Source organism: Coptis chinensis, chromosome 6, assembly GCF_015680905.1.
Source record: "Coptis chinensis isolate HL-2020 chromosome 6, ASM1568090v1, whole genome shotgun sequence".
In the NCBI taxonomy this organism is placed as follows: Eukaryota; Viridiplantae; Streptophyta; class Magnoliopsida; order Ranunculales; family Ranunculaceae; genus Coptis; species Coptis chinensis.
This window is the reverse complement of record NC_141461.1, coordinates 23,442,335-23,464,575: the sequence shown is the minus strand read 5'-3', so window position 1 is coordinate 23,464,575 and position 22,241 is coordinate 23,442,335. Positions and strand designations below refer to the sequence as shown.

Here is a 22,241-nt window from a genome sequence, read left to right as displayed (position 1 = left end):
AGCAGGCATATTAGAAAAAAAAAAAAGCATAATCAATGGACCTTTTACAAGGTATTTTTTAGGACCTATTCCCTTCCACTTCTAGCTTTGTTGTTGTTCACCACTCAATAAAAGTCTTTATGATGCTGAGAATTGTTCTATTGTATGGCTGTATACTTTAATGGAAACCAACTTCATACTCTGGAGTCTAGACTAATTAACCTTCTACAACTAGTCCGATGGTTACTTCTTAGCACCTAAGAGTGATCACTTATTCGGGCGTTTAACCGTTTAAGGGGGATGGTTACATGAAGGGTTTTTTAGGTCTTGGTCCTAATAATAGTTAGTTTATTAGGGTTTGGTCTAGAAAAGCTTGAAAATTAGGGTTTAGTCTTAGTTCTAGTTGTTGAATGTTAGTCAACTGAGTTGACCGTGGTCAATCTGCTTGTATTTTTGAAATGACCATAATACCCTTCGTGTGCAACATCACGTGAATATATAAGTTAGACTTTGATACAAGAAATAAGGTCATCTTCTAGGACTTGGTCCATACTGTTACTTGACAAATTAGAGTTTAGTCCTACTTGTCAACCATTAGAATTTCCTTATAACTGCTTCGTGATCCTGATTCGCTCATTCAAGAAGAAACACCTTCCAATGCCAATCTTCTATTTCAACAGAAACTAATGGAGGGCTCCTTTGAGTTGAATCTTTGACTCACTTCTCTCTTCTCCACCAAAGAAGGGTTGAATCGCTATCAATCCGATTACTTTGAGCTCATTAAACTCACCTACTCTAGCTTATGCAAACCTGCGTGTGACAAAATGCGCCAAGTTCCCACCAACATTGTCTCCAGCTAAGAAACACCTTGATAAATCAACATTTTCTGGGAAACCTTCAAAAAATTTCTGATCCATAAACTTGAGTGTATCAAAGCCGTCATCATATGTAGCTGGAAATCAATATTAAGCCGTGAGATGGTAGTTCATAGAGACAAAAATTGCAGGAGTTTTCCTAGCAAACCGACAACTGACAGCGTTGTAAGCCTTTGAATCAGGAGATAGGAAAGAAAAGCCACAACCATGAAAGAAGAAAACCACTGGAAGCTTTGTGTCAGTGGGAACTTCAGTAGGGACAAAGAGATGAAACCACAAGTTTTGATCTGGATCTACCTTTATATCAGAGACCTTAATGTCGTTACTTAATTATTTGAGTAGAAACTTTGGCTGTGGTATCGAAGAATCCGAGGAGACGACGGTTAATGGTATTATCAAAGCGACATGAGAAGTCGGTAACGCTACTAAGGAGAGCTAGTCCAATCTTTATCTTCCATGGTAGAACAACGGATGTGGAATTCAACTTCTTAGTCATCTCTTTCTAAATAAAGACCAACTTGTTTTCTTTTTTGGGTTTTGTGAAGAAGGAAATTCTAATGGTTGACAAGTAGGACTAAACTCTAATTTGTCAAATAACAGTAAGGACCAAGTCCTAGAAGATGACCTTATTTCTTGTATCAAAGTCTAACTTATATATTCATGTGATGTTGCACTCGAGGGGTATTATTGCCATTTCAAAAATACAACCAGATTGACCACGGTCAACTCAGTTGACTAACAGTCAACAACCAGAACTAGGACTAAACCCTAATATTCAAGCTTTTCTGGACTGATAAATGTAAAATGATAGTTTTACCTATGAATAAGTGATTAAACTCAACACAAGTAAAACTACAACTATTTACGGGCTAGGTTATCAAAATTTTCTACTCTTGATGCTATCGCAATAGAGTTGGAGTAGAGAATTCGTTCCACTCCTAGTTCTTTAGAATTAGCGTTTACTAAGATTATCGGTCCTACCAAAAGTCAATGAGAGTACGATGGAAATTATACTACGATGACAATTCGAATACTAAAATATTAACTACGATAGTTCAAACTATGGAAATACTAAGGTTTGAATCTAGATAAAGAATTAGGGGAATTTGATTCCACCTTAATAAACTAGCATAGATTGTTGTAATCCAATTCTTACGTTCTTAGGATAAGAATTGGTCATTCTAATCCTTAATCATCCATGGCAATCTCTACCAAATAATAACTAGCATGTGAGGAAGTTCAACCCATTCTCATGGAGAATCAACTACCTTCTAGAGTGGAATAGAATCTTACAACTATTTCTACACTACTCAATCAAGTTTTCATCAAGGCTTCCTCAAACCCCTTTAATGGAGGTTTAGCCTTGATTAATAAAACTATCATTTCTATATGAATTTAAGCAAGACATGATATAAAGATTATAACTTGACTATATTGATCTAATCAAGAATTTAAATCTAACTTAACAACTAAGAAATGATTAACAACTAAACTGAATTTAGATCTAAGTAATTAAATAAACCAAAATTGAAATTATGAATAACTAACTACTTTTATTGATCTAATGAATAAATAACAATACTGATTCTAAAAATAATAATCTACTTTGTTCTAACTAATTAATTGAAATGTAAAAACTAATTAACTAAATGAAATAAAATCTAGATCTAAAACTATTGGCTAATGGCTACCTAAAAAACTAGATGCTTAAGGGTTAAGTCTTGTGTGTTGAAATGGAGGAGACAAGATTCACTTTTTCATGCATGGGCTGAGGAGCCATGTTTTGGGCCGGAAAATCGAGCCCAAAACCCAATCCCTTCAGTCCATAGAGCATTTTTTAGCTGGATTTGACTTCAGCAGATTTTTCGTCCACTTTTACTCCTCTTATTAGGTAAAGTCTTGGACCATTGGAAAGCTATTTCCAAGCCGGTCATTTTGACATAAGGTAGGCCCAATTCCGAGGTCTGAGTCCAAAGATACGGCCTTCGGAAGTTCTGCTGACTTTTGTGCGCTGTTTCTGCCCGCATTGACTTTAACTTTTCAGCTTTGACCTGGCTTTAAAAAGGCTTTTTTCTCCTTGAATCTTGGCCTTTAATCATAGAACTTCTTAGCAACTAACTCTTGCTCCTTTATCTCGCAAAAGTGACACATTTCTTCACATAATCGACTCCAATGCCTGAAATACATAAAAACACATAATCAGCATTAACTCTTATTGTTAGGGGGTTAAAACTACAGTTTTGGGTTCTTATCAAACCACCCCCAAACAACATTTTGCTTGTCCTCAAGCAAATATGAGAAATTAGCATAAGTGACCAAAAATGGAGTTCTAACTAATCTCGTTTCGTCGAGTGTGATTGCATTGACCATATGCAACAAGGCCTTAAACCACTAGGAGTTCCCTAGTGGACAAGTTATATCCTCGTGAGAGTTTTCCAGTGAAGGTACTCACAAACTCCATCTATACTACAATGACTAAGAAATAAAACTATTGTTTTCTTATTTATGCTTCAACTATCTATACATCTCACTTAGCAATGAATACAGAATAATCAAGTCGAAACCTAAGCTAATATATGCATAATAATCAATCATTTACGAATAAACATATATACAATGAGTAATACTATGAAATGCACTGGCAGGTCCGTTTATGAAAACTCGGAATAACGTCCTTAAGTAGGTCCTCTCATAAATGTCAAGACAAAAACCACTCTGATTTTTCCACTCAAGTTTTGCTACCTTACAATCTTAATGACACACATGGAAACCGGGTTCTATCAAACACATCTGCCACTCACTATCACACTAATCTATTCCTAATTGAGCTAGAGGTCTTTATTAGGTGTTGCGGGGATTAGAAGATAGTTTAAGAAGGAAGGAAATAGATATTCAAAAAGGACAAGTCTGAGATAATAGAGTTTTCATATTATGTAACTAGAGAAAACCTTGTTCTTCACTTTTGCTTCTACACTTTGTTTCCATCCTTAGTTTTTTTTATTTTGGCTTTTTGACTCCTTCTATTCTATTTTTGGAGTTTTTATTTTGTTTTTATTTTTATTTTTATTTTATTTTCTTTGGATGGAAACTTCTTTTCTTTTTCTTTTCTGAAGCAACTAACTAATTTTTGTTTACACAGGTTTTTCCTTTCTCTTTTCTTCACTCATCCTATTCTCAGACTCATTCTATAATGGGTAGGCTGATTTTTTATTTTGTTTTGTTTTTGTAACAGGGTAAAGGATTTGCGGTTTATGAAAGGCTAAAGAAAGGCTCAGAGGGGCGACTAGTGGAAAATAATTCATAGGTTTGAATTTCTGGCTATATCGATCCAAAGAGGGCCTAAATTCTCGCTTAGGATATGATATAGTGATCAAGCAAGTGGACGTGTGATTTCTCTATCCGGATTTTACTTCTCCCTTATGTCATTTCTCAAATGTTTCACTCATATAAGGCTTTAGGCTATATTCTCACGGGATTTGTAGAATAAGTACTCTAGCCTAGATTTCAGAAACTTACTGCCAAACAATCATAGATACCCATGTAATATATTTATAGATAGATGCAAAGATTATTACCTACATATTAACCTAAGTTTCTAAAAACTATTCTAATGCAAAAGCTAACGTGAGACTTCTAGATTATTAAGAGCATAGAGAAAGAAAACAATACCAATATTCCTAAGTGAATAGCATAACTTTTTATTTATTTTTGAATTTTGAAATTTTTACTAGAAAACAAGTGCATATTGTACATATCTATATTCTAATAGATGCCTTAATTACTCGTGTTTCTATGCCACCCCTAAACAAGAAGCATGCTTTGTCCTCAAAGTATTAAAATAAAAAGGGTAGAAAAGATACCATGGAAACTCGTGAAATTCTGAAACATCTGCAAAACAAGGTTAAAACATACTAATATAGAAAAAGAAAAATAGACGCAACTCTATATGAGTTCCACCCGTTATGGGGTTAACAAGAATCAAATTGCTTGGGACATAAGCAGACACTAACTGAAACTAAAAATTTACCTTATCTCCCGTTTAATCGTCATCCTCCTGATCTTCCTCTTCAAAGAGATTAGGTTCTTTCACGTCCTGCCACGCCATGATGATTTCCCAAGCCCGCCGCCGTGTGTCATCAACTCGTGCTAACCTGTCGAGTGTTGCTAGATCTGATGGGGTGTAAGGAGCAACCAAATGTGGTTGCACCTGCCATCCCGACCAAGTCATAACTCGAAATGAATGAACCACCCAATTGGTAGGTCTCATGACTTCAACCCTTTTCCAATTCGTTAACTGGGTACAGAATTCAGGTAAACAACCGCGCATGATGCGGCCAACCAAAATAGGCATAATAAGATACTTATGTCTCATGCTTTGGGCTCTCCTAAGACTAGCCACTAATACTCGGGGAATGTCATATCGGCGACGTCCCTCAGCTAAAGCAAGGAAAACGTCACTAGCGGTACTATTTGCAGAATTAAACTGCCACTCCCCTAAAATATTTATCAGGATGAATAACATGGTGGTGCTTACATTCAGGGACAGGCTACCAAGGGCTATGTTATATCGCCCTTGGTCCATTACACGAAACACCCCTCCCTCGTAATACTCATAGAAATATGTATAGTCATAGAGGTATGTATTATCGGTCAATCCCGAAACTAATGCTACCAAAGACTTACTGAATTCCATTGTCGTGTCATTAATTGCAAGGGAAAATTTTTGTTCTCCGTCTTGGTTACAATAGAAAGTAATATTATTGTAGAAAAATGCAGTAAGCTGAGGTGAATACGAGTTGTCATCACTTACCAGTAGATGCCGCCATCCTAACTGCAAGATCCTGTCGTGGAACCAATCTCCATAAGTCTCGCTTCCCAACAAGTCTTCGAAAGACTGCTCCAGTATGACTGTAGGAGATGTCATCACAAAACTACTCTCTAGAACAGTTGCAAACGATCCTGGAACAACCCACAAAAAATCGGAATTTTTTGTGCCTACGGATGTCAGAGCGCAGGGGGCGCTCAAACTATGCCTTAATTGGACGCGGGGTGCGCTTTGGCTATGTTAGAGTTCCAGGCACTTAGGCGCAGGGCGCGCTCACTTTTTGCCTGGGATGGGCGCAGGTCGCGCTCAGGTGAATTTCGAGTTACAGGTGGCTCAAGCGCAGGTGGCGCTCATCTGAGGAGCAGGCACACTCTGTGCAGCTTAAGTGCTGAAGTGAAGAAGAAAAGAGGAAAAATTGGGAGTGAAAGGTGAGAGATGAAAGTGATATATGTGGGTTTTGTGTGTAGAATGAAGGAAGTTTATATAGGTTTGAGTTTTCAAAATGAATCGGCAAGTTGCCAAAAAGCTTTAAGGCAATTGCCAGACACAAAATATTTCCAAAACCAAAAACGGAAACAACCCATATTCATTATTCTAAAACAAACCTAATATCTTTAAGATTGACTTTAGAATAGTAACTTCCTAACGCTTTGAAATTTCATCCTACCACAAAATCTAATCATAGGCATACCAATATCGGCAACATTCCCAACAATCACCGTAAAACTAATTCTAAAAATTGTGGATCATATAAAAATCATGCTAGAAGAAATAATACCACCCCCAAACAATTCGGGAAGGTGGGATTAACACAAAAATCAACGCATAATTTGAAAAGAACCACATTAAATTAAAATCGAAATTCAAATTAAAATTAACTACCGAATTCAAATTTAGCTACTGAATTCAAAATTAACATCCGAACTAATAAAAACAATAAAAACAACATCAATCAATAAATTCCCTAAACCACGCACTATTGGTTGAAGATGGAGCATGAGATGAAGATTGTGCCTGAGTTCCCGATGGGCCCGAGCCATCCGTCCTTCGGCGATGATGCTCAATCCTCTCAGACTCATCTGAAATAGAACCCTCCAGGGGTGGCATGCGTCACTACTCGGAATAGGCGTTGTGCTTCCATCTCTGCCTTCATCTCTGTATAATGCGCATCCTGATGCTGAACGAGAGTCTCCATGTTACACAAGAGATCCTCCTGACCCTTGTCGAGCATTTCAAAACTCGTCTGAAGGTTCTTTTGTTTATTTTGAATTATAATCTGCCTATCCTGTACATCTTCACAATACCATAAATGCAATGCAAGCTAGTATGCAGCACTGCCATGCGTTCTAACTCAGAAGTACACCTCTCCATGGCATTTTCATCCAAAGATGTCATATCCTCCATTTCATCATCCGAATCAACCACCCTATCCTCCGGCAACTTCCAAGTATTTTGGATACACTCCGTATAAATAATTGTATTTGAATGCAATTTTAGCATAATACGAACATATTTTGTATTAGCTCTAAAAGACAGCATGATCTTAGTGATCAATACCGGAAAGGGCGCGACACTCTTTCCACGCCTCTAAGTGCGTGCGTGACGTAAGTTATGCGAACGAATGAAATCTAAATTCATAGATAATGTCAACCCGAATCAAAATACGATTAAACGGCCTAAGTAACAAAAATGGAAAGTCGAGCAATCAAGGACGAAAAACCAACACCCGAGGCCACCCCCAAACAAATTTTTGGCAACGAAGTTTGATTTTTTTTAAAACGTGGGTCTTTTAAAGTTAGATTCCCGAGACTTCCTAGATTACTATTTTTATGGTTTTGATATTTTTTACTTTTTATGAATAAAATTTAATATAAGAAAAATGAAAAGCGATAAAGACATAATTCACACCATAAAGGAACATGATTCAAAAACTGAGAAAACATGCAAGAGTGGAAAACATGAATTATATTAAACGTAGACTTAGGATCCGGTACTTACAGCCACACACTCCAATTCAAAGGGAGGGCCCGATTACCTGAATGGTGCACTTATCACTATATAGAAGTGAAAGGAAGTACACCAACAACAAAATGAGCCGTTTATAGTCAGATACTCGAGACTTTAACAAATAACTGGATATATATATATATATATACCCTGCATTTTTCCATATATCAACAACCAAAAGAGTTGTGGGTCTTTCCATAAATAAATAATATGGAATGCACCCCCAAACAGAATCAAACACCAAGATTTTCTACGACGCAGCTTAGTGAAATGAAAGCGAAGTCTGATAGATCTAGAACATAACCGAGCATGCACCTTCTTCTTCATCTTTGAACGAGAGGGTGTCCAAGTGAATGATCATGAGAAACTTGATGTTTGTGGAAGATATGTTGGGTATGGATAAGTTTTAGAAGTAAGGAATGGAAGAAATGAGATTGTTGGTTTGGCACAAAACTCATTCATGGTGTAGGTAGGAACTGTCTCAATTCTGAAAATAAAGGTGTCAAGTGCTTTTCCCTTGGGAGTTATTTCTGTATTAGGAGAATTTAGAAAATCATTAAGCACAGAAGAAGCAAGAGGGTCAAGCGCAAACTCAAGGTTCTTTTGAAAAGGTGGAGGGCGGGGAATATTGATGGAAGGTGAATGAGTAACAGGATGATATGAGATAGGTAAATGGCACTCACCTAATGCTCTCAGTTCTAGATCATCAGAATCTTTTAAATATGCAAGACATTCCTCAATAGGTGGGTTAGAAGAATCACTGGGATAGAGGGTGAAAAATTCTTCTTCTGTCATGGCGTTTAGGGATGAATGGATGTTAATAAGTGGGGGCTCGCGAGGTGTCAAAGAAGAGTTGCAAAAGAGTTGGAGGAAATCTTCCTCAATTTCATCTACGTCTAGGGAGTCCTTGTCGAAATTAGAACTTCCGAAGGAAATGAATTAGTGCATCTGATTCTTAGAAAACGTGTTGTTAAAATACTCTTGAGCTAAGCTCTTTATCATGCAAACTTCTCCATCGATATTCATATCAGGAAACTGTTTCATCGTTTTAAAAACATTGACCTCAACAGAAAGATGGCCAAAGGACAAGGACATCGAACCATCACGATAGTTTATAAGCGCGTTGCCAGTAGCCAAGAAAGGATGCCCAAAAATGATTGGAATAGAGTTGTTGGCGACTTCTGTATTAAGGATAACGAAATCAGTAGGATAGTAGAAATCCTGAACTTTAACAAGCACGTTTTCCACTACACCCTTAGAATAATTGATAGACATATCAGCTAATTGCAACGTCATTTTTGTAGGTTGCATCTCCTGTAGACCTATTTGTTTATATAAATAATAAGGGAGTAAGTTAACACTCGCCCCCAGGTCTAGTAAAGCAGTGGTCGTGTGAGTATCCCCTAAGGTGCATTGTACAATAGGATGACCAGGGTCCTTGTACTTAACGATTCCATTGTGTTCAGTTAAAATTGGAAACTGTTCAGTTAAAAAGGCGTCTTTGAGAAACTTAGCATGGTAAGGTAACTTTTTAATTGCTTCAAGAAAAGGTAAGTTTATCGTTAGATTTTTAAAAACTTCCCTAATCTCATCAAAATTTGTATCCTTGTTTAACATTGCTAATCTCTGAGGAAATGGTGGTTTCTCTCTATAGTTAGCATATGGATCAGCATGATGTTTAACCTTGGCTTTCTGTCTCTCAGGTTGTAGTTTAACTGGTACCTCTACAGGTGTAGGATCTTCAGTTTCTATTTTAGTATCTAGTTCAATATCCGGTGTAGGGACTACTAGTGGGGTAACTATAGGCATAGTTACGGCGTTATCAACCACTCTGCCAGAACAGAGAGTGGTGATGGCATTTAGCTCACCTACGTTTGCATTTTCTGTACTAGTATTATCGTTTACTTCAAAGGCTGTGTTTGTTGTTTTAGGGTTAGGTATCGCTTGACCTGGAAACACGCCTTTGGGTTGTACTTTCTCTTAGGCTAATTGCTATAAGGAAAGTTGGATGGATTGTAAAATCTGTTGTTGAGTTTGCATAAAGGCGTCGAAATGATCCGGTTGTGGAGGAGTGTTTGTTACGAGTTGTGTGATATGAACTATGTCACGTTAATTATTAATGGGTGGATTTTGATAGTTATTATTTACTGGAACGATACCTCTATTAACATTATAATTATTATTGTTATAATTATTATAATTCCTTTGTCCTTGTCCTTGCCTCGGTGGAGCTTGGTTGTAATTGTTTGTTGGCCTAACATTTTGGTTATTAAACCTTGGAGGTTGTTGATTATTTCGCCAACCGAAGTTGGGGTTTTGTCGCCAAGGTGCGTTAGGTTCGCTATTAATGGAACAAATGTTATCTTATTGTGATTGTTGTTGTTCATAGGCGAGAGGACAATAGGAGTCGGGATGCTCTGGACTCAAACATAAATTACATGGATTGGAGTTGACATTCATGACGGGGATATGCTTTTGTTGAACAGAAATAGCATATACCTTTTTAGTGAGAGATTCGATTAAATTTTTAAGCTTAGGATCGGGTTTCATCTCAAACATACTGGCGGCCTTAACTGTTGTAGAAGAACTAGCGAAGTGGGAGATATCATCACTACCCCCCAGTTATTATTACACTTTGTTTGATCTTCTAAAAATTTATAAGCCTCTGAGGCTCCTTTACTGAGGAAACTACCCCCATTCATTATGTCAAGGACTTCTTTATGGTGGTGTAAAAGTCCTTTGAAAAAGGCACGAACTAACGTGTCTTTCGCTAGGTTATGGTGCGGACACTCTAGAAGAAGATCGGTGAAACGATTCCAAGCCTCTGAAAATGATTCATGAGAATTCTGTCGAAAGAAATGAATCTTGGAAAGCATTTCATCTGTCTTCAGTGGTGGGTAAAAATGTTCTATAAATAGTTGAACAAGTTTGGCCTATGAGTCCACAAAATTAGGCGTTTGGGCAGTTAACCAAGACGCCGCCTTATCGGCTAAGGTGAAAGGAAACACCCTCAGTTTAATTTGTTCAGCACCAACCGTAGGATGGTGGAATGTAGTAAGGACTTGGTCAATCCTTCGCATGTGCTGATAAGGTTTTTCATGGTCTAACCCATGAAAAACGGGTAACAAATTAAATATATTTGGGGGGATTCGAAAATCCCCCACTGGGTTTGATAGAACGATGCAAGATTTTAGGCTATCGTTCAAGGCTTTGTAAAAGTCAGAGAGATGAGACTCTCTTTCTTCATCCATTATTTCAGGTGGAGTGTGTGGTATATTAGCTAGAGGTGTAGTGAGTGGTATACTAGAAAGGCGTGTTTGTTGACGTTGCTGGTTTATTACGTTAGGCGTTTTTCTTCTGCCTGACCTTAATCTCATGCAAGGCTAAGACCAATCTTAACTAAATACGACAACACTCAAAACAATCATGATATGCTAGTATAAACCTCTAACAGGAGATGCGAGGAGCAGAAGAAAGAAGTACCTGAATGCCTCCTTGCTTCGCTTATGAATAGCGTCTTGTTTACACGAGTTCATTGTGTGTAACAAGTTAGAAACACTGAAAAACTTGAAGTAATGGAAGTTTGAACTAACCTGTGGAAATCGGGCTTTTCCAGAAGAGGGCGCGGGTCGCGCTCAGGTGAAACTCAAGTTTCGTGCTCTTTTAGCCAGCGGGGCTCGAACTTTGCCTTGGTAGGGCGTGGGGCGCGCTCAAGTGAAACTCAAGTTCCAGGTGCTTTAGCGCGGGGGGCGCTCGAACTTTGCCTTGGTAGGAATCAAACACGGGTGGGTGGGCTTAATGGGACTTTGGGAAGACTACCAATGCTAACGAAAACAATTCTAAAGGGAATTAAGATGGCAGCGACGCCATTTGATAAATTGTAAAGTGATAGTTTTACCTACGAATAAGCGATTAAACTCAATGCAAGTAAAACTAGAACTATTTATGTGCTAGGTTATCAAAGTTTTCTACTCTCGATGCTATCGCAATAGAGTTGGAGTAGAGAATTCGTTCCACTCCTAGTGATTTAGAATTAACGTTTATTAAGATTATCGGTCCTACCAAAAGTCAATGAGAGTACGATGGAAATTATACTACGATGACAATTCGAATACTAAAATATTAACTACGATAGTTCAACTACGGAAATACTAAGGTTTGAATCTAGATAAAGAATTAGGGGAATTTGATTCCACCTTGAATCTAACTTAATAAATTAGCATAGATTGTTGTAATCCAATTCTTACGTTCTTACGATAAGAATTGGTTGTTCTAATCCCTAATCATTCATGACAATCTCTACCAAATAATAACTAGCATGTGAGGAAGTTCAACCCATTTTCATGGCGAATCAACTACCTTCTAGAGTGGAATAGAATCTTACAACCATTTCTACACTACTCAATCAAGTTTTCATTACGACTTCCTCAAACCCCTCTAATGGAGGTTTAGCGTTGATTCATAAAACTATCATTTTTATATGAATTTAAGCAAGACATGATATAAAGATTATAACTTGACTATATTGATCTAATCAAGAATTCAAATCTAACTTAACAACTAAGAAATGATTAACAACTAAACTGAATTTAGATCTAAGTAATTTAATAAACCAAAATTGAAATTATGAATAACTAACTACTTTTATTGATCTAATGAATATATAACAATACTGATTCTAAAAATAATAATCTACTTTGTTCTAACTAATTAATTGAAATGTAAAAACTAATTAACTGAATGAAATAAAATCTAGATCTAAAACTATTGGCTAATGGCTACCTAAAAAAACTAGATGCTTAAGGGTTAAGTCTTGTGTGTTGAAATGGAGGAGACAAGATCCACTTTTTCGTGCATGGGCTGAGGAGCCATGTTTTGGGCCTGAAAATCGAGCCCAAAACCCAATCCCTTCAGTCTAAAGAGCCTTTTTTAGCTGGATTTGACTTCTGCAGACTTTTTGTCCACTTCTACTCCTCTTATTGGGTTAAGTCTTAGACCATTGGAAAGCTCTTTCTGAGCCGGTCATTTTGACATAAGGTAGGCCCAATTCCGAGGTCTGAGTCCAAAGATACGGCCTTCGGAAGTTCTGCTGACTTTTGTGCGTTGTTTCTGCCTGCGTTGACTTTGACTTTTCAGCTTTGACCGGGATTTAAAAAGGCTTTTTCTCCTTGAATCTTGGCCTTTAATCAGATAACTTCTTAGCAACCAAACCTTGCTCCTTTATCTCGCAAAAGTGACACATTTATGCACATAATCGACTCCAATGCCTGGAATACATAAAAGCACGTAATCAGCATTAACTCTTATTTATTACTCGCATAATTGGTCTAAAAGTATTATTGTTAGGGGGTTAAAACTATAGTTTTGGGCTCTTATCATGGACCAAACCCTAATAGCCAACTATTATTAGGACCCAGACCTTAATATCCCTTATATGAACTCCACTTAAAGTGACTCCAAAAAAACTCCACCACTAAATACAATGAATTATAAGCTAATTTTTGGTGGAGATGTTCTCCACACAATAGAGATCATCCTTACAACAAATCATTTCCTTTAAAGATGTACAACCTCATCAAAAATTGTTTATAATGTTTTGAAATTATCCAACGACCTATATTTGTTTAATTTCGGTATAACTTTTGACAAGGTTAAACATATTCAATTGAGTGAAATTTTTGTAGGGGCATTCTTCATCATATTATGTATATCTCCACAGAAAATTAGCTTTCAATTCATCTTATAAGTCCACTATTAAAAGTAGAGTAACGTTAGAGTCACTCTAAGGTGGAGTTTGTATAACCATCCCTTTATGTCGTACTTGTATTCTAACGACTAGCCCAATGGTAAATTATGTGTAAGAATGTTGGATCCACTTATTAGACCTAGGAAAACACATGGGCTTTATCTTCTGTAGACACATTTAGGAGCAGAAGATTGCTCTAGTCCACCAATCAGCGTTACTGCAAATACCAAATCACGTTGATTCACTTGAAACCAACCTCATGATTTTGCTTGTTATTTCCTCCAAGGACCAAAATATTGCTGATATTTCTAAAATATCACTGATATATCTCGATTTTTGAGGTATCTGATATGGATATATTGCGATATATCGGATGGATATATTGACACATTTTGTATCTGATATATATCAGATTTTCTGATATATACAATATATCCGATATAGATTGTTGACTTTGTTGATTTTGACCGATTTTTATTAATATATCAACGATATTTCCGATATATCGACATACAAAACAAAATTTTGACCGGTCAACAAAAGGATATATATCCACCGATATATCGACATATCTGATATATATAAGTTTTGGGGGTCCGATATATCGCTCGACATCGCAAATATTTGGCCTTGGTTTCCTCTGGCTTTTTTATTCTTTCAATAAGACTAGCCCCACATTTTCCACACATTCTTTCATTACCCAGATACTGGGACTAGATTCAATCTGCAAGAGTTGCTAATAGATTTCTTATTCATGACAAAAGATTTGAACATCTATTTTATGTTTGAACAAAATTAAAATGGATCATACTTTAAAGTTTTTTCACTTATTGATTAGTTTATAATTCTATATTGTACATGTCAGGGTTTAACGAAAAAAGAAAAAGAAGAAGAAGAACATGTTAGTCGAGCCTCTGTTGACATGGGTTACCAATACGCAACAAGATATTTCCCATCACCAACTTAAATGTCATTGTTTCTTTTTTTAGGTTGTTTGGCCACGACCTGATCCTATGACCAACTTGTTAATAGCCAACCACTCTATATCAACGGATCAATAGGCTGTGGTAACATTTTTTTTTGCTAAAGGGCAATTTTAATTAGAAATGGGAAAATTACATGGAAGTAAAAAAACAAAAAAGAAGAAAGAAGATACATAAAGCCTAGTTAATTGGAGTGTGAATCCAAGAGCTCAATAAGAAGTAAATCTATAATATGTGGCAGCAGGATCCTCAAGCCTTGTCAGAACTTCCGGTCTACTGTTCCACCATTGTTTAGTTCCTAAAGCTAGTGCACAACCTTGTTGAGCACATGTGTCTGCGGAGAAGTTTACCTCTCTCCATGATGAGGTGATGTTCAGCCATGAGACTTTACTCTTCAGCTTGTTCTAGTGGCTTCTAAACCTTCAATGAACATTGCCTGATTGAAATTCATGAATTGCGGCTTGAGAGTAAGAATCCACCCAGATGTTCTTCCAACCCATTTGAATTGCTCTTTCCACTCCTTCAAGAATGGCTTGGCATTCCACTACATAACATGTTTCAATGCCCATTCCACCAATCCCAGCACCACACACAAGTCCATTATGATCCCTAATTAAGTACTACCCCCCAACCAGCAAGTTTTGGGTTTCCTCTTGAAGACCTATCCGTGTTTGCCTTTATAACATCAGACGGAGGCAGCAACCAATATCATTATGGGGATTTAGGCGCGTGTATGAGTTTGGGCTGCAAGTTGTGTTGCTAAAACATATGGTGATCAGTTTAACTTGAGTGCTTTTTAGACCCTTTGTGCGCAAATGTGAGTGAGCTTCTAATTCCCTTGCAAACAAGAGCATAGTTCGCTCGTTTCTGATCATATAGCATCTTATTTCGATTTTTCCATATGGCAACCATACAAGAGATGGAAGCTGCTGCCCATAACTCTTTTGCCAATGGGCTATGATTTTTGCAGGCTTCGACGACTTCAAGATGAGTAGCTGGGGATTAGTGTAGCTGAAAAGTAGTAGTGACATAGTTCCAACACTTCTTAGCAAACTCACATTCATATAACAAGTGTTGTTGGGTCTCGCACTGCTGTTTACAAGTGATGCATCTTGAGGCCAGCTTAAATTTCATGGACTGCAATTTATCATCAGTGTGCATGGTTCCTCTGAAGATTTTCCATCCAATTGCAGCAGTTCTGGGATGTAGTATTGCATTCCAAAGGACACTAGCCCAGAAAGGTTTATTCCCCTTGGCTCTTATTGCTTCATGAGCTGATGTGACAGTGAGTCCTCCATTAGAGCTGTGTTCCCAGAGCATTTCATCTTCTATATCTTCATTTGGCTGCGGCAGTAAGGCTACATCAACCCCTAGCATTGTCAGAATAGCATTGAGAGAGGGGGCGAAGTTCCACTAATTGTTGACTATGCAGTCACTCAATTTGGCATTATAACCTGCCCAGAAACTATGATCAATGGGTAACATATCCTTAATTGATTTGTTACCAAGCCAGTTGTCCTTCCAAACATTGATTTGCTTTCCATTACTAATCACCCAGATGGTGTGTGGCTGCATTTCTTCTAGTGCCGATCTTATACCATTCCAAATGGTTGAGTGTTTATTCTTATTCCATGCTCTTGATATTTTCTTGTATTTTCCTTGCATAAAAGTAGACTAGTCATCCTTTTTATTTAGCATAGCCCAGCCCATCTTCATCAACATTGAGAGATTTATGTCTTTGATTCTTCTGATGCCCATACCCCCTTCCTCCTTTGGTCTGCAAGTATTTTCCTATGAAGAAGTTATCATCTTTCTGCTTGAAGGGTTTCCAAACCAAACAAAATTCCTTATGATTCTTCCACAGTCCTTTATTTATTGACATTGGCCATTTATAAACAGCCATGTTATGTATTGGCATACTGTTAAGAACATGTTGTGCAAGAAGAACTCGTCCTTGAAATGAGAGAAGGTTGCCTACCTAGCCAAAAGCCTTCGTTATGATCTTGTCCACCAGTGGTGCTAGTGTAGCTCTAGTAACTCTTCCTGTGACCAATGACACCCCTAAATAATTTTCAGGGAGAGTGCCCACTTTGATTCCCAGTAAGTTTTGAATAGAGTTCCTTCTGTCATTTATCATCGGGCTGAGGAAAAGTTTGCATTTATCCTTGTTTACATATTGACCAGCTGTTGCTTGATATTTGTCCAAAACTTCCACCACATTCTTGATGTATTTTTTGTTAGCATTACAAAAAATGAATATATCATCTGCAAACATGAGGTGTGAAGGGCTAGTGTATTTTGAGTGCATGACCATCTTTCTTATTTTTCCATGTGAGACCATCCATTCTATGCTTCTACTCAGGCAGTCTTCAGCAAAAGCAAAGAGCAAGGGGGAGAGAGGATCCCCATGTCTAAACCCTCTCTCAGCATAAAAGAAACCTCTAGGGCCACCATTTAACATAATAGAAAGAGAATTATTAGTCAGGGCTCCTTGAATGCATTTGATCCAAGTAGAGTTAAAACCAAATTGCTCCATAATCTTCCAAAGGAAGCACCGGTCTAGAGTGTCAAAAGCTTGTGAAATATCAAGCTTAAGGGCAAGGCTACCCCCACCCCCCCTGCCTTTCAGTTTTAAGCTCATTCATGAGTTCAAATGCTAGACCAATTGCTTTATGAGAGTTTTTATTAGCTATAAAGCCATATTGTTCCTTTGATATGACTCTTGAAGCTATTGGTGCTAGTCGAGCAGCAAGCACCAATAGCTTTCTCTCCAGATAGGCCTGTACCTCCCCAGAGTAGTAGCATTTCTCTCCTTAGGTATAAGCACTAGAAAACTTGCATTGAAGCTTGAAGGGACTCTAGTTCTCCGAAAGAAGTAATTGATTGCTTTGACTAGGTCATTTCCCACAATACTCCAGCATGTTTGGAAAAAATGCCCATTAAAACTCTTGTGGTAACATAATATCATGTGAAATCAAAATCTTCAAACACAATTTTTTGTTTTGGATTTTTTTGACTTAATCCCCCTAAGTATGCAACGTTTTGACTTAACCCCACATTTTGAAAATCATTAGAGTTTGCCCCCCATTCCGTCAATTTTTGGTTACGCAAACATTGGTATTTAGCATATTGACAAATTTTCCCTTACAAAATAGGCTTTGGAGTTTGTATAATCCCCCCCAAAATTGAGCATCGAATTTGAGCTTACCCCATTAGCAAAATTGAAAAGAAAAAAATTAAGGAAAAAAAAATGTTTCTCCCATATACTTTAATCTTGTTGCATTAGCATAGTTGTTGTTTGTTGTTAGATCTCCATTTTTGTTTGTGGCTTCAATGTCCAATGGTTGTTTTGCAACCACATGTTGCACCGGTGGTTAAAAACTCTTGAAAAAAACTCAAATTAAAGGTCTTCCACCATTTAGCTTGCAAAAATGCCATAAAAGTGTAGGCAAACCATCAATATGGGTGGCCTTTAGTCAGTTGTCTCTCATTTTTATTCCTCCTTTGTCTTCCTCTTCTTCATTTAGAGTAAATTTGGTAATTTCAAATTGATGTCTAATTAGTTTGGGTAGTTTATACAAAGTCGAACCCTTATTTCATAAGGGCAATGTTGGTATTATGTAAAACACCAACAAAAAATTGAACTAGTGGGGGCAAACTCAAATGATTTTCAGAATATAGGGTTAAGTCAAAATGCTACGTAGTTGTGGGGGATTAAGTAAAATAACCTCATTTTTTCCTTAATATTTCAAATATACTCTGAAATAGTTAATACTCTAAAAGTTTATTTTTCTATTAAACAATAGCAAGGTGAATAGGTGATGATGCACCCTTTGAATCCTTTTATCATGGAAATCATGCAGCGAGGTTGGTAGAATTGCAAGAGTCCAGTTTTGCTATCCCAAAGGAAGCTATCCTAGCTGTCCAACCAATAGGAATTAAGCATTTGAGGAGGTCTCAGTAAATTAAACTTCTATATGTTTACCCATATTCAGTAAAAGCCCCTTCCAGATATACCAAATCTTGCTAGATTTCCTCTCGATAGCTACCAAAAACAAACAAACTCAACTAAGAAACAACGAGTGAAAGAGGATTCTCACCCAAATATTGGCGCGAGATTTTCTTCTTCCCCCCCAAAAAAAAACAAACAGACAAACAAAAAAAAAGACTCTCTACAACGTATCTATTTTCTCCAAATCTATTACATGATGCACTACAAGAAAACATGTTTTACCCCACGGTCCAAAATCGTGAGAAAAGATCTTTTCCCACGGTTTTGGACCGTCGCAAGACCGTGGGCTTTTTATGCATCGAAAATGGTCTACCCACAGTCATGACCGTGGGTAAAGCATACCAATAGCGACGGTCTTTGTGTCAGCTATTGTCGTCGGTATGGCCACAACATAAACCATTGGATAATCCGTGGCAAAATGTCACTTTCCCCTACGATTTTGGTCCGTGGGATCTGATGTTTTTGATACGGCTATAGACCATGGCAGAGTCATTTTGTTTAAAATAAAATTGATATTTCAATTCTTAGATCACCTACAATCCACAAATAACCACCAATCACCATAACCATCATACACCTCATTAATTATCCTGAAAGATCTATAAAAAAAAGCTCGCAAAGCCAAGGATTGAGTTAACCAAGATCCCGAAAACAAGCATGCTAAGTATATAAAAGTTAATCATCCATAACACCACGTATAATTTTTTATACAAGCATGAATCATGAAATCAAATAAACAAACAAATATATATATACTTAAAAATATATATATATATGTTACACCTTCTGGCAAAGTGTTTCGCCATTTCTAACCTTGTATTAGGAAGGTCTGAAACAAATCATACGGTGCATCAAACTTAAAAATTGTAATAACCGTAGCATAAGTAGCAAAACCATCAGTACTAGATCTCGGCGGTACTATATCTTCATATCTGAAGTCACGCGAATGTAAGCCTTTGAATTCCAACCAGTAAATTTTGTTGGCCCTTCCTAGCCAAAAATTCAGAGTGGGCACCAATCTTAAAAATTAAATATAAGTTAAAGTGTGATACAAACTCGCACCTGGAATATGATACTAGTGCCTCATCCCAACTCTTAGCAGTTCCATCCTTTAACCATTTTTTTTTAATTAGGCAACCTACATGCCGAATGTGAATAAGGGCAATACTAAAAGGTCAACAAATAGGATATGCAACAAATGGACGCAACAAATCCATCTCAATCTTAAATAAAGAACATAAGTTAAACTTAGATACAAATTCATATATACCTCATGTAGAGCTACTTGTGCCTCATATATAATCTTATTCATTATTGAGTAGACCCTCAATCTATTGAGTATCTTACCGACCGCTTAGTTCCAACACTCCAGAAGATTGACCCAAACATAAGTGCAGTTGCTAAGGTGAAGAAGAACTCTAGCATATGCACATGATGGAGAACATCTCAGATCTGAAAACATATGTTCATAAAAAATAGCACAAGGCATCATTCAAATAAATTGAGCATGTACAAATAATGAAAGCTATACGTTCAATCTTTGAAAGGATTACTAGACCATAAATACAACATAAAAGTGGCCAGTGGTACAATGCACAAATATGCCAACCTGTTGAGATGCCATTGAGTTCTTTCATATTGTACATAATCTTAGTAAGAAAAGCTAGCCCTGAGCATGTTAAGTCTTTTAGAAATAGCAAATTTACAAGGTTCTAAGAGTAATGATAAGAGCCAAAACTGTAGTTTTAACCCATTAATAATATTACATTTAGACCAATTATGTGTATAATAAATAAGAGTTAGTATTGTTTATGTGCTTTTGTGTATTTCAGGTATTGGAGTCAAATATGTGAAGAAATATGTTACTTTTGCAAGAGAAAGGAGCAAATGTTGGTTGCTAAGAAGTTCTATGGTTAAAGCCCAAGTTTCAAGGAGAAAAAGCTTTTTAAAGCCCAGTCAAAGTTGAAAAGTCAAAGTCAATGTGGGTAGAAAAAGAGTAGAAAATTCAACAGAACTTCCACATGCTATATCTTTGAACTAAGACCTCAGAATTGGGCCTATTATATGTCAAAACGACTGGCTCGGAAAGAACTTTCTAATGGTTCAAGCCTTGAACCAATTAGAGTAGTAAAAGTAGACAAAAAGGGTGTTGAAGTAATTTCACACAGAGAAACCCTTTATGGACATATGTAATTAGGTTTTGGGCTTGATTTCATGGCCCAAAACATGGCTCCAAATCCCATGCACGAAATTGTAAACCTAACCCTCTACTATATAAAGAGGTTTAAGGCTAAACAAAACCTGGCTACTCTCCTATTTAGTTTAGTTTTAAATTAGGGTTCTCTCTCTCTCTCTCTCCCTCTTTAATTTAAGTTAGATTTAGTTAATTAGTTTAGTTTGTAGCCTCCATTAGAATCTATTAATAAAAGTTTTAGTTTATTCAATTCAATTACTTCTTCTTTACATTATGTCTTCCTTTCATTTTTTTGTTTATGATTATCCCATGAATCAAAGCTAAACTCCCATTAGAGGGAGTTTGAATGAAGCTTTGAGATGACTTGATTTGTTAGTATAGATTTGTTGTTTAGGATTTTAAGTTTAAGTTTTTCTTGACTTAGAGATAAGAAGAGTTTAATCTAAACTAGAGAATAGTGAGTTTGCCATGAGAATGGGAACAAACTTTCTCTCATACTAATTAGTTTATGACTAGAGATAGTATAAAGTAATTAGGGATCATTAAAAGTCTAGTCTTTATATTTTAACCTTGTGTGAGAATATCTAGACTAGGGTTTTCTATACAAATCTATGCTAGCATGTTAAGAAACCAAAAGTGGATTTCAATCTCTCTATAGTTTTCTCCATATTTGATTCACCTATAAATAATTACTTTAGTTAATATTAGTATAAGATCAATTGATAGTATTATCTCGTAGTATAAATTCACATCCATAATTATTGCTCTCACCATTATTTCCTTGTGTTTAATTAGTTGAATTTCTTTTATGTCTTGGTAGTTTAGGAGTGGAACGAATCCGTACTCTATATATTGCATGAATATATATATGTGAGAGTGGAAAATAAATAATTGATACAGTAAGAATAAAGTTAGAGTAATCTAGTTAAGTTTTTACGGGTTATCAAATGGCGTCGCTGCCATCTTAAACTCTTTCAGGACAAGAATTCAATTGGTTGAATCCAATGGGCAATCCCCCATTCTCAACCCACCCACCCTTTTAATTTTTCTTTCTTATTTCTTGCATTTTTGGTACTATTCACTATTTTAGGCACATGGGCGCCCGCCCTTCATTTTGACTTGTTCCGAGCGCGCCCGCCCTCCCTTGTGTCTGCGGATTCATAGTGAAGAACACTGCGGTAAAGGTATTTCTAAATTTCCGAAAATTCTGAAATTTTGCAAGCATAATATTTACAGTGTTGTTGATGTAGTGGAATATTTTCAGATTTTTTCTGGCTGTTTTATCTAGTGAACTATTACCATCTTTACAGTAAGGTTCAGGAAAAACTGACGAGTAAGGTTACTTAGGTAGTTCCAAAATTTCTAAGATTTTTACAAGAGTATCTATCATAAGTCAGGCGTTTACAGTAAAAATTTGAAGTGTTTTTTATTTGTTTTGACCACCTAACTAGTGGATTGTTTCCAGTGTGTTTCTGCAGCTTTGCAACACTTAATTTCTGGAACAATAACCGATAAGGAGGGTTTGTAGAACTCCAATTGCTCTAAATTTTTTTATAGGAACACGCATGATCTGTTAGGATTCTCCAATAACATTTTGGCAATTTGTGGCTCTGTTTTGAT

At 36.7% G+C, this 22,241-nt stretch overlaps 1 pseudogene; it reads right to left on the bottom strand.

Annotated features, from left to right (window-relative positions):
• Positions 1–573: 573 nt before the first annotated feature.
• On the bottom strand, positions 574–15,792 carry LOC147492186 (putative carboxylesterase 18; annotated as a pseudogene).
• Between the last annotated feature and the right edge of the window lie 6,449 nt (positions 15,793–22,241).